This window comes from Thalia democratica, chromosome 3 (genome assembly GCF_965202585.1).
Source record: "Thalia democratica chromosome 3, ktThaDemo2.hap1.1, whole genome shotgun sequence".
In the NCBI taxonomy this organism is placed as follows: Eukaryota; Metazoa; Chordata; class Thaliacea; order Salpida; family Salpidae; genus Thalia; species Thalia democratica.
The window spans coordinates 27,832,772-27,844,912 of record NC_139167.1 but is presented as its reverse complement, the minus strand read 5'-3'; the positions used below and the strand labels follow the sequence as shown (position 1 = coordinate 27,844,912).

The 12,141-nt window shown below is 23.7% G+C and overlaps 1 non-coding gene across 1 annotated transcript; it reads left to right on the top strand.

Moving 5' to 3' along the window:
- The first annotated feature begins 11,743 nt into the window (after window positions 1–11,743).
- Window positions 11,744–11,816, top strand: Trnar-ccu (transfer RNA arginine (anticodon CCU)). Its single transcript has one exon. It is a non-coding gene; the product is annotated as a tRNA-Arg (tRNA).
- Window positions 11,817–12,141: the final 325 nt, after the last annotated feature.

The following is a 12,141-nucleotide window of genomic DNA, read 5'->3' as shown; positions in this document are numbered from 1 at the left end:
CAAATAAACACAACAAAATAAAACAGAAAACTTGTAAGCCTCAAAAAGAATAACTAGATTTAATTATAGTAAGAGGTAATGACACTTCTAAAACAATTATTGTACACTTTTACATTTTTAAGGTGCCGAGTAAATCTCTTTTATACTATTTATATAATTAATAGTAATCATGCTGTTTTTTTTTTTAAATCTTATTTCATATAATATTGTTTACACAAATAAAAAATACTATTTGATAAAGTAAACAAATAAGTTAACCGTGTTAACAATTCAACTTTTATTTTGCTTAAATAAATAGAGTTACTTAAAATATTTTACTTTACCAAACAGGGTCTATTGGAAACAAATAGATGTTTAATATGCTCGAAGGGACACTTTTGCATAAAGGGTCACTTTTTCACGAAGGGACATGTTTGCCCAAAGACACTTTTGCACGGGTTGATTTTTTTTCTACAAACTTTAACTTTATTATTTGTTTACTAATACTAATACCCTTAGCCCTTTGGTTAGTGTTGTTTTTTAACTTGTTTTTAATTATTTTTTTTTGACTAATTATTTTAATTAGTTATATTTTTTGGTAGCCCTAGTTTTTATACTCGGTCGGAAACTTTGTTGTTTTTTTTGTTAACATTTTTATTAATTTCTCGCTTTTCTTTTCACAGTTTTATTTTTTATTTATTATCTCTATTTTTTTACTCTTGTGTAAAAATTAAAACAGAACTAATGTATAATATCTATTGCGCAAAATTCAAAACTTTTACCAACCTACCATTTTATAAGTGCAATTTACATAATTGGAAAGTTTTGCTACCAAATAGTTTGAAAAATAACTTAACATTTACGTGATTATTGACAGATTTTAAAAGCTATTGATATATCTGATTTATTTATTTAAAAAAAATTGATACGTTTATTTGTTTTAAAACAATTAATAAAAATTTACATTTTTATAATAAAAACTTCTCCTAAATAACGAAACTTAATAGATATATTATTATTAAAATACAAGAAACTAGGAAAAAAACAAAACAACTACCCTTGAAAATACAACAAAATAAGAATACTAAAAAGAAAAAAATATTATTTGCTGCAAAAAAATACACGTATCTCTAAAGGGCCCAACTCAAAATACAATCCATTTTTTTAAATTAAATGCAAGTTTTTTATCATAAAAATAATCTTAGTTAGCTTTAAATATAAGTACAATAATTCGATTTAAAATTTGTACTATTTTCAAAAAATGCAAAAAATGCTAATCGAGCCAAATATTTCATACACATAATACATTAATGTTGCTTTGTCTTTTAAAGATACTTTACTACTTTAAAAACACTAATCATTAGATTTCACTGTCGTTATAAAACACAAATTGTTTTTTGGATGTTGTAAATATAATTTTACCGTATAAAAAGAAATACTAATTAAAATCTTATTTGCATAAAAGCAGTACAATTATTCTAGACACATCTTTATTATTCAAAACGTAAAATATAAAACTAAAAACCAGTAGATAAAAAGTTTTTAAGTCGTAACACTTTAAGGCTCGTACAAATAGTTATAGTTTAAGAAAACATTCTATTTTCATATAAACTTGTTAAAAAGGATTTTGAAAATTTACTAAGATAAAAATATATATTCTAAAATAAGAATTTTATTGTTTTATTTTAGCTGTAATATAAAAGAATTAAGAATATTGTAAACCAATTGATAAAAGTTTACTGATATAAAAACTATTAGTTGAAATAAAATAAAAACATTTTCCAAAATTTTGTAATATAAATACTCAGAGTTATGTATGCATTATTTTTTTATTTTAAATAACATCGATAATTAAACATATAAAAGTTCTATTCTCTATAATAGAAATGCCTTTAACACTGAATGCTCTTTTCAGTAACGAGAAACTTTTGTAATTAGGAGATTTATTTATCATACACGTTATCATCTGCGTCACTATTGACGTCATTATCACCATTGGCGTCTGTTTCAGAAATATCAAAATCACCGTAACCCAAATCTTTGTATAGATCTTTTAACTTTTTATAAGTAGCACTTAGCCAACCACTTTCTTTAATAAGACTTACAAGCAAGCTGTTTTCTGGCGATGGCATTTTTACCAGGTTTTCATGATCGAGAATTTGAACTAATATCTCGGCATTTGTCTGAATGTGCTGGAGTTTACACTTTACAAGGAGCTTTAGAGCCACAAAATTTTTGTTTTTAAACAAATTAATTGTTGAAAAAGGATCGTCGCTAGAAATTGAACTTTCATTATAAGCAGAATCTTCACAGCTCGATGCAAAAGCTTCTTTTATCAAGGACACTTTTTTTTCTAGCCTGGCCTGCTTTTTAATTTGAAACAACATTTTGGGCGGAATTTTCCCAAAATCTCTACTTTCTTTAATAATACTGTCTTTATAACTGATAGGTTGATTATTTAAAAATAAATTAAATTTATCATCTTTATCATTATATTTATTGCCGCTATCTTTAATGTTTTTATTATCGCTACAGCCTAAAGCTAAAGGAAAATCAATTAAGAAATCATTGTCATAACTTTCATTATGGTTATAAGAATTAACATTATCATCTTCAACATTGTTTACATGTTCACTCATACCTTCATCTTGTGTACTATTCCCAACAGTATCCTTATAAAAACCACCTTCATCATTACTGCTACCATCAATACTGTATTCTGTACTTTCATCATTATCATCACTACCACCTGTGTAATAATCTTCTGAAACGTTGGATTCAGTAATTTTATCTTTACTGCTGTTATCACTGTAACCATCTTTGCATGTACTGCTACTTCCAACACTATCCTTATTATCATTTTCATCAATGTTACTACTTTCATGATCACTATATTCAGTGTCTTCATCATTATTGCCACCATTGTTATCATCACCACTACTTTCGTCACTACTACTTTCGTGACTCTTATGATCATCATCATCGTTGTCTCCATCACTAATGTATTCAGTATGTTCACTATAGTCATCACTACTACTATCACCCTTATCTGAACTACTGTCCTCACTGCTGGAATCTTCTTCGAGGAAATCCAACTTTGTTTTGAGGTGAGAAATAAGTTTTGTTTTTTCTTCAACATTTATAGTGAGAGTTGCTATTTCTCTCTTATCTTTTTCAACACTTTTAGTAATATCTTTAATTTCTTCTCTGATCTGTATTCTTTCATATTCTTTAGAGCTAGACTCAATAAAATTGGTCAAATCTTCAAGTTCTCTTTTAATTTGAGAAAACCTTTGAGAAGGTGATAGTATACAAACATTTTTATCATTCCAATTCCTTGCCCAATGAGACAGGTTTTTTAATTGATTTTTTATATAACCAAACTTTTCTGATAAGAAAACCTTTTTTGCAGTTATATTTTTTACTGCTGAAGACTCATTTTTACTAACTTTGTTTGTACAAAACATGTTTGGGTCCATTTTTATGTTTTAAAAGTTTTTATAAATTCTGTTAAAGTAATTATTTTATTTAAGTAATAGCAATGTTACTAAATAGTAAATAAAATATCAAGCTTCATATGATGCCAAAAAAATTGAAACTTTAGCTTAGTTTTTTCATTTATTAACAATTATATTAATTTATTTTATAAAAATTAAAATAGCTAGTTTAAAAAACATCCATAAAACTAAAAAGCTGTAAACATTATCACATAATATAAAAAAAAATGTAATTGGTTTGTAGCCATCTAATATAGCCTGAATTATTTGAAGCTACGTGGATAATAATAATTTTGCCTTAAAAGATTAAACAAATTAATTAGTTTTATAAAATCAAATGAACAACATTCATTCCACATAGTTAAGTAGTTTTTTAGTTTGAAATACAATTCTCAGGTTATTTCAGAAGAATATTGAAGGAAATTGAACATTGATTGTTAATTACAGTCCTCTACACTAAAATATAAAAAATGTTTTTTTAAGTTTCCATAAATAATTGCAAAATAAAAATAATTTTTCTATAAGAGTCATATTGAATTAGTGTTTCTAAAGGTATACATCTTTTCATGAAAATTTTAAGATGTAACACCTTTTTGTTATAGGTTCGAAACAATTCTTGTGTAATTTTTAAGACTATATTTAAGTCTATACAACTATAATAATTAACACATATTAATGAAGTTTTTAAACATAATTGTTATTTTGTATCTTTACAAAATTATAGTTATGCTAAAAAAACTTTAAATATATTTAAAAAGTTGAGAGTTTTTACTAAATAAAATTTTTAAAGCTAATTTATTATTTAATTAAAAAAAAAACAGTTATATAATTGAGCAATTCTTTGTAAGCCACAAAGTTGTAATAGAACAAATATCTTTTAAAGAAATTTATTATTAATACCATTAATAAAGTGCTTTTTTTGTGATAAGTAAAAGTTTTTCGCAGTTGTATTTTTTACTGCTGAAGACTCACTCTTACTAACTTTGTTTTTACAAAACATGTTTCGATCCATTTTTATGTTTATAATAGTATTCATAAAATCTGTTTAAATCTCTTTTATAATAAATAAATTGCCATGTTACTAAATATTAAATAAAAATAACAAACATCCATTATTCAAAAATTGAAATTTTAGCTTAGTTTCTTCATTTATTACCAACTTTATCATTTTATTTCATAAAAATTAAAATAGTTGGTTAAAAAAATATTCATAAAACAATATAGCTGTAAACATTGAATTGTGTTATTGATTTTTAGCCAAATAATTTGGAAACGGGTCTAAATTGCACAAAGACAACATTGCACGAAGAAAATTTTTGCACCAAGGGTCAGTTTACACAAGTTACATTTTAGCACAAGAGTAAAAAAATACAAAAAAAAAAAGCTAGAAAAAAGTATTAACTAAAGAAAACTAGTAATTAAAAAAAAAGTTACTGAGCGAGGGTAAGGTTTAGGGGTTAAAGTGATAGTAAATATATAAATTAGAAAATTATTAATAAAAATTATAATAAAAACAAAAGAAAAAAAAACTACCGACAGTGGGTAAGGATTAGGGGTAACAGTGATAGTAAATTAAAAAATATAAATTTAGAAAAATAATAATAAATAAAATTAGAAAAAAAAATTTTACCCTGCAAAAGTATTTTCAAGCGATACTGTACATTTATTCAATCTTGTCCCCTTGTACAATTTTGTACGCTTGTGCAACTATAAACGAAATAATACAGCCTGAATTATTTGAAGCTCTGTGGGTGATAATTTGGCCTGAAAAGTTTAAACAATAAAATATTGATAAGATAATTAGTTATCTAAATTTAAACAATAACTTAAATTTTAATGCATATTTACTTTTAGTTTTATAACATCAAATGTATAGCATTGGTTGTTTAACTAAATGGTATTTTTTAGTTTAAAATACAATACTTTGCTTATTTGAGAAGAATTTTAAATACAATATCTGTCAACTGTTCTTTACAGTTCTCCACACGGAAAAATGAAAATTTTTCTTTTTTAAATTTCAGCAAATAAATACAAACTAAAAGTAATTTTTTCATAGGATCATATAAAGTTTGTGTTTCTAAAGGTATACATCTTTTCATGATAATTTCAAGGTTTAAAACTTTTTTTATAAGTTCAAAACAGTTCTTGTGTTATTTTTAACACTATATTGATAGTAAATTGTAATAAAGTCTGTACAACCATAAAAATTAATATGTAACAAGGAAGTTTTTATATATAATTAATATTTTGTACTTTTACATAATTATAGTCATGTTAAAATAAAATTTTAAATACAAAACACTTTAAATTACTTTAAACAGGTGACCTCTTTTACTAAAAAGTTAAAATTATTAAGCTAATTCAATATTTAATTTCAAATAAGTCAATTTATTTAATTGAGCAATCCTTGGTAAGCCACAGTGTTGTAATAAACTTTAAATGAATAGCTTTTTAAGAAACAATACGACTAGTGAAGTTCTTTAACAAAAACTATTTAAATGCATCATAATATGAATTAAATAAGTTAATGTTAATCGCTTTACATATAACATGATTACTTTTTGCCCCTAAATCTAACTAAAGTAAAATAATAATAATAAATTGTACACTTTAAATGTATTTTTTACCTAAGAATTAACTAATTACATGGGTTAACTCTTTGACTAAAGTTAAACCTGTCTTAATTTGAAGCTAAAATTTACTGAAAGACTTTATATAAAAAAATTATGGACTGAAAAAACTGAGGCTATCTCTACGACACGACTACATGACGCGCCAATTGTATCTATAACATACTTTGAGTATTTACACAATATAACTTTAATTTTTAATAGTATCTTACTCATGTTTTACTGTTTCCAGGAACATGTTTTATAATGAGAATTTGAAACTGTCTGCTTAACTAGTGATCTACTAAATCAAACATTTAAGATCCGGCCAGATTCGGATCTGTTTTTTAAATTATAATCAGGTCAGATTCGGATCCAAATCCTAAATGTTTTAAGTTTAACGTAGTTTCAATAGATAAATGTTAATTAAAAAAAAAGAATCTTTTTTAAAGTTTAAGAAAATTCTATTGTCTATATTTTTTTTGCAGAATTTTTAACCTGATTCCTAAATTTAAGGTATCCAAGTTATTTGGCCACCCTTCATAAAAAATAAAAACAACAGTAGATACAGCATACACTTAAAATACTGTTGCTTCTAAAGTTTTTAAACTGTCTTGAAAGACTAAAATCTTGTAACCTAAAACTAGCCAGATTTATCCTCATTTTTTAATATCCTAGAAAGTATTCCCCTTTTTTACAAACTTTCACCTTATTTATTTAAAAAAAAAATAAATGTAAAATATAAATTCTTATAAATTTATGTTTTTCAAACTTATGTTGTGACAATTTGTCAAAATGTAAAAAGCGATAACAACAGATATAAAATAAAATTAACCTAGCTTTTAAAATCAAGTTTTTTAATAAGGTTGGTCACGTAAAACAAAATAAGTAATAATAAAGTATTATTACTGGTGGATTTCATTCTCAATTAATATCTGAAAAAATTGTAAAGTTTTAATTTTTTTTAAAACTACCAAGAGCTTTTTATAAAAAATGTTTAACTAGGCATTGGTGTCCTGAGTTTCAAAAATGTTTTTACAAGTTAAAAGAAATGAGAGTTATGGTGAGTGTACTTAGTTTACTGAGTTTGTGGCTGCCATTCTTTTTTAATATGAAGATTATCATAAAAAAACACTTTATATGTATAATGTTTATATATATATATATATAGAACAAAGTATTTAAAGTATGAGGTTACTATAACTTAATAAGCAGCAGTATTTTAACAAAAATTTTGATTTTCACAAAAATTTTTATACTACTATTAACTATTTTTAATCTAAACCAGGGCTAAAAACAAGTTTGTTTTGTAAAATAATAATATTAAAGAAATCATTGAACAATTGGTGCCTCTTAAACTTATAGTAACCAAAAATCAAATGAGCTGAGCTGTATTTGTAGAGTTTTTACGTTGTTTAACATATTAACAAAAGAAAATTAATTAAATTAAAATTGTAACGAATTTTTAAGTACTTAAATTTAAATATATGTTTCAGATTAGAAAAACATTATAAGTTTATAAACAGAAATAATTTAATGAGTCAGTAGAAGAATATAATCTTCAAGAAACTTTAAATTAACAATTAGGTATTTTTACTTAAATGGATGTATGTAATTTATACGGATGATTGAATTCACTAACCTTTTATTAGTTTGTTTCGCTTGACTAATATCATATATTTTAAATATTAAAAACGCAATAATATAAGTATATAAAACTAAACGAAGCTAACCACAGAAAACAAAGTCTTTCCAAACTAACTCCGACTAAATCTCAGCTAATATCCGGAGTAATTCAGTATTTCTTGAAAGTTAGGATCTAGCAAGATTCAAATCCAAGCAAAGAATGGCCGAATCCGGTAGATCACTACAGGGGTGCCTTTTGTTTTTTCAAAAATTTTTTCAGGTTTCCAAATTTCTTCCAGGTTTTTAAAAGTACACATTTATGGATATATTTTTAGTTTAAAGTTAAGTCAAAGGTAAGAAACAGTGATAAAAAGTATAAAAACACTGAAAAGATATTGTAAAGCTACTTTAAAGTTGTTTTCTAATAAAAAATTTTTGATGATGACAAATTTTATTTATTTATTTGATAGATATTTTGAGTCAAATTGAAATTTTACTACTGAACATGTAAAATTGTTAAGATTCAAGGTCTTTCCAGGTTTTTTAATTGTTTTTAATCAAAATTCCAGGGTTTTTTAAAATTTCTCAAATTCCAGGTTTTTCCAGGTTATTTTTGCCTAAATTGTCAAGTTCCAGAATTTTCTAGGTTTCTTCCAGGTTTCCATATAAAGTGGCAATCCTGTCACTAGTTCATACATATAGGTTTAAAAAATTTTCATAATTGATGACTTTTTCAAACAGGGTGGCCACTAGTTTTTGATAAAAATTTTCAAGGTTTTTAGAATTTTTCCAAGATGTTTTACAGTATTTTTTTAGTCTATTTTTAGTTTAGAGTTAAGTTTAAGGTTAAAAACTATGTTAAAGAAAATATCAAGTTAAAAAAAAACTAAATGATATTTTTGTATGATAAATAACATTAAGTAAACAGAGTTATAATTTAGTTACTTATAGTTTGTCAAGCTACAAATATTATACAAAAAGCATTTTTCAATATTACAACAAACGTAAAAAAAAAATAAATATATTAAAACAAAATTAATTTTTTCATTATTTCATCTCCAGTAATTGAGATCTCTCTATTTGTTTTCTTAAAACCAAAGAATAAAAAAATAATGAATAAATACTAACTAACTTATATTTTTCTATTTTAATGTACAATTATTGAACTTAATACTCATTTTAAAAAACTATAAACTAAATTGTACAAATTTGATGGAAAACTTAAAGTTATTAAGTACTAAACTACAAACATCTTAAAACTACTTTTGCTTATAAAGTAACATAAGAAAAAGTTGAACTTATTAGCTTAGGTATACAACATTTTTACCAATCTTAAGCTATATAGTTAGCTTATTTTACTTAATTATTTGAATTTGAAATAACCTCTAAAAAACAATTTAGTTTGAGTTTTTGAACAACACATTTATTACCCATCAACAGCTCCTTGATATACATATACTCTAAACACATTGTATATTACAGATAATAAATTAATAAAACAAAATAATTGTAGCTATAACTATAATTAACTATAATTATACTATAAATCTTTTTAAACTATTTATGTCAAATAAAACTTACTTATGATGAGCATTTAAATAAACTTTAAGTTAATTCAGACGTTTTAAATTAGTTCAATAGGTATTATAAATTAAATGTTAATAATTAACACTTTAATGGTTGATGCTCTATAAGTGAAAAGTTTTTCCTAGTTAAATTACACTAGCTTGTATAAATCAAAATATTCAGAAATAGAGCATTAAGACTTTAAAAATGATGAAAAATGTGTTATATGAAATAATACAAAAAGTAGTATTATAAACAAATTAGTTGTCATCAAACATAAGAAAAAAAATTTTAAGAATTAAATTAATAATTTTAAAGCTGTACAACTAAACTGAGTTATGTCAAAAAAATTTAAATAATTTAAAATTTTCTTGAGTTTTAAAATTAACTTTAAAAAAATTGAACTAGTCTGAAATAATTAGATTGTTCTGAAATTTTAAACCAATCTTAGCTTTTAGCAGTTTCAAAATATATCAAAATGAATTATAAACAATATTTAGAAATAAGTCTAAACATATTATAATTATAAATTTATGTATCTATATTTTTTACAGTGATTTTTACTGGAGTTTAAATCAAAGAATAAAAAAAAAAATGATGAGAAAAATATATCAAAGTGAATTATAAAGAATATTTAGATATAAGTCTAATACGTATTATAATTATAAATTTATGTATCTATATTATTTATAGTGATTTTTACTGGAATTTAAACCAAAGAATCAAAAAAAATATGATGAGAAAATAAACATTTATAAGTTGCATTGTCTTTTTGTTTTAAAATGTTTTTATTTTATATTCTTACTAAAAAAATATATTATTTTTTAAATTTCTAGGCAGAGATTATAAACTATTTATAAATTTTTACTAAGAACATAACTTAAAGTGAAGACCTAGTAGAACAAAATCTTTAAGATATTTCATCTCTCAAATAACTACTACAAAAGGTACTCAAATAATCTGGCATGGCACATAAAACTTACTTTGTTTTTGTAGATATCTAATATATATTTAAAAATATAATTGATTCTCTCTTACCCAAACAAAACACAATGTAGGTACATACAATAATTTTACTGAGTTCTTTTCATATAGTAGAAAAAACAAAATAAAAAAACTAAATAGGCCATTTTGTACTTAAAATCCCATTAAAGAGTTTTTTTTAACTTTTTTAACAAGAAATTTAATAGCAATCTTTCTGATATGACTCAATAACTCAAAGAGGTTTTGTCCTACACTAGGTACCGAAATCAAACATTTCAGCAGCTTTTTTGTTGTCCAACAAACAATATACTAATACAAAAAGCTAAATACAGTTAAAGTAACTTACGTATGAAATCATAAATATAATTTAGACATTAAAATAGCTTAACAGATTCTAATTAACTAAAGCTTTAGCAGGATTGCCGAAATGCTAATAAGTTGCTATAAAAACAGACCATAAAACTTATAAGGATTGGTTTAATTTGTGTTAAAATTACATGCTTGAGTAATTTCAGTATCTTTAATTAATAACAGTTTCAAATTAAAAAAAAAAAATTAAGGTCTCTTTTTGCTAAAACAAAGTTTTGAAAAATTAAGCATACAAAACTTTAATTTGCCTTAAAAAATAAACTTTACTACATTCAAAAAAAATATTACAAAAAGTTAAAATATTACCAAATATTTTAGCAGATAGTTACTAAGAGAGACCCAAGAAGTTTTAATACTACGTAAACATTATTTAATAAAAAGAGAATTGTATTTAACACCTTTAATACAGGTTAAAACCGATTTCGTCTGAAAAGATTAAGGACAAAAACAATGTTTATATCTAAAAAATGATACACTCTAACATATTTAGCTAATAATTTTTTTTTTCTAAATTTCGGTCAATCATTTTGTGTAATTTTATTAGGTAATTATTTACACTTTTAAAAACATTATTTTCAATCAATCAGTTATAGTTTTAACTCAACTCTAAATTTTTAGTGTGTAAATATTTTAAATTTCAATAGTCTATATAATTACATTGCAAAACTGGTTCTAATTTAAAATTATTATCAGTAACACAAAAACTAAACAATATAATTACAACTTACTAAAAAATACTTTAACTAGCAAACTCGCTTGATTTAACCCAACAGAGTAAAAAAAATATATAAATAAGTAAAGCATGAAACATCGAAACGGACGTGACAGTTTAAAATCTGGATATTATTAGGATAAATAGCTGAGCGCTAATTTTGTGACGTCACAATACACTCGGTTTCAAAACAGGCCTGCCAATGAAAAAACATGTTATATTACTGTTATTTTTGTTAAACAAACTCTTTAATTTTTAGATTAAGTTAACATCAGTTCATTTTGTTGTACGTTTTAAGTTGTTATTAAAAAAATCTCTTTAATTAGACAAACTATTGATTATTATTTTTAGCTTTTTATATTATTTGCCATATTAACTATACAAATAAGAATTTCTCGTCCGACCGCGTGGCCCAATAGATAAGGCGTCTGACTCCTAATCAGAAGACCCCGGGTTCGAGTCCCGGCGTGGTCTTTTTGTTAAAAATTTACTTTTAACACTTTTTTATTTGTTTTTTATACAGGTGTGTTTGTCAATGACATTTAATTTTGTTTTAAACTTCAAAAAACTTACAATGAAAACCTTAAGTTTAAAATTCACTGATATAATCATTTTTATTATTTAAATTATTTTTTTTTAATTATTTTTAGTTTATCTAATAGAGATTTTTTTTTTAATGTAAAAAAATTTTTATTGGCAAATATGTTTTAGTTTATAACAAGAAGCATTATACTAAATAAAATTTTTAACTCTACTTTATCACCGATATTTTTTTTCTATTACATGTTCTTGTTTCAAT